Below are 2,524 nucleotides of genomic sequence, written 5' to 3' on the forward strand. Positions count from 1 at the left end.
TCGATGTCCTGTCCTTTTATCCTTTCTGCTGAATAACCTGTTATCACGCGGTCAGTTCACTACATAATCCTATATCTCTTGTTGTTCGCATTGGTCCTTATTGTGCAAATGTAGATCTGTTGGGCATCACGTAGTGGATAGGGATACAGACTAAGACATAGATCAGTGTTTGACTGCTGGTTTAATGGCTTAAGTCATGTTTAGACTTGTTACTACGCTCTGTGGACAATGTTTGTGCTATCCCATGGTAGTGAAAACACAAGTTACTGATCTTTGTGTACTTTTTAATTGCTTATTAATTTATCCTGATTTGATTAGTGTTCTGAAAGTACTAGCTGGATTGTGAAATGCATCTGGAATATTGCCAGCTGGTCCTGTGATAACACTATCCACTATTTCCTTAGACACGTTATCTAGCCCACCGTCAATAACCTCACTAAAAAGCAAAAGGAAATGGTGTCTGCTACATTGCAGAAGGCCTGTCTACCACACTAATGAAACAATCAGCTTTTAGAAGCCTTGCTAATCAAAGAGCTTTCAACCACTAAAAATACTCTACAGCTGGGAGCAAGACCACAATGTCTACAGTGGCAGAGCGGAACTGGCTGACAGCAGTGCCTGAGTTCCAGATTTACTGTGAAATACTTCAAGATGTGTGCAATAGTGACCTTTCCCCTCTGCTTGAAATCTGTAGTAAATTGCAGGGCATTATTTGGGTAGGTCCAGTTCCAAGTGCCCACATTGATTCAAAGGAGCTGAACGTCACTTTAAGAAGATAGTATGGTCTGGTGCCAAGCACTGCAACCACTCCTTAGAAGATAAGAGTATTTAGCATTGGTTTTCAGTGCTTTGATACCTGACTGGAAGTGAGATTTCAGCTAAATAAAATACACAGTGGTTTAATAAATTGAGAAAATTGTAGTTTACATATATGTAAATTTTGCTCTTGGGACAAAACCATGTATCTCCATTTTTGATGCTTTTCATTTTTTGACACAATTTAAGGTTTAATTTTTGAAATGGGCCCAAATTAGTTGAGGAAAAAAAGGATTTTTCTGTTCACTTCCATTAAAAGTTAGTGTTTTTATACAGTTTTGTTCTGACAGCAGCGAAATATGTGGGTATAGAGAATAAGAGAATGCTCTACCTCTGCATTTGGGCAATGGGTTGGGTATGGGATGTTTTGCTTGTGTGTTTGATGTTTTTTCACAATAAGAATAAATGATGTACATTATTTGCCCTTTTAAACGCACCCAACCTGAACAATGATGGGTGAGGCTCTCTGACTGTGTGCACACAGGTGCACCTTTGAGAAAAACCTTGGTCACACCTTAATTATTATTCTTGCTCTATCTACTATGCAGACCTTCAACTATATTTAACTCAATAATATGTTTGTTTCTTCTGAAATCAGAACAAATCTAAAATTCATCACATAACTAGGAAAATATGCTTGTAGTCTGTAGACTCTGGGAATTCGGCCAATTCATCTTATCAACAATTGACCTTTGCCCTGTTATGTATTGTGCACATGCTGTAAAAAGGACAAGGCAACTCTATTCACAGCTCCAATGTGACCAGCACCATATTGACATCTACAAATCAGACCAACTCTGTATTCACAACACTAAAAGTGATCAACTCTGTATTCACAACACTAAAAGTGATCAACTCTGTATTCACAACACTAAAAGTGATCAACTCTGAATTTCACAACACTAAAAGTGATCAACTCTGTATTCACAACACTAAAAGTGATCAACTCTGAATCCACAACACTAAAAGTGATCAACCCTGAATTCACAACACGAAGTGATCAACTCTGAATCCACAACACTAAATGCGATAAAGTCTGTATTCAAAATTCCAAATGGGACCAACACTGTAACTGAAATTTCCACTTTGAGCTGTCATGGCTTTACAACCGTTGAATACAGCACCAGGTCTTTATTCAAAAGTGCAAAAGGCCAGGGAAACTGTATTCACATTTCCGTGTGATTAGCCTGCTTAAACAAAGTTTAAATAAAATACATTTAAAATATCTATACAAATAGCTTTATATTCAAAGTTCCAAATAGGATCAACACCGTATTCCCGTCTCAATATTTGTGTAAACCTGGTTAAAAAGTAAAAATGTGAACCCCACTTCATTTACACTTTCTTACGGGGTCAATACTGTGTTCACATCTGCAGTGGGTTCCACAGCGTGTATTCCCTCCCACCGCCTCCGAACGAAATCAGTGTGATCCCAGTGAGGCGCTCCAGTCTCTCCTGTTCTTCACTGTGTCTTCATCGCCCTCCGCGTGGCTTGTTGTTTTGTTTGTTTGGCTCCGCTTCTGCTCGCGCGTCTATTTTCTGACGTGATTAGGAGAGGAAGGCTAAAGCGCGCGGTCTCTCTCTCTCTCTCTCTCTCTCACTCTCTCCTTTCTCTCTCTCTCTCTCTCTCTCTCTCTCTCTCTCTCTCCTTTCTCTCTCTCTCTCTCCGTCTCTCTCTCTCTCCTTTCTCTCTCTCTCTCTCTCTCTC

Source organism: Pygocentrus nattereri, chromosome 5 (assembly GCF_015220715.1).
Source record: "Pygocentrus nattereri isolate fPygNat1 chromosome 5, fPygNat1.pri, whole genome shotgun sequence".
Taxonomy (NCBI): domain Eukaryota; kingdom Metazoa; phylum Chordata; class Actinopteri; order Characiformes; family Serrasalmidae; genus Pygocentrus; species Pygocentrus nattereri.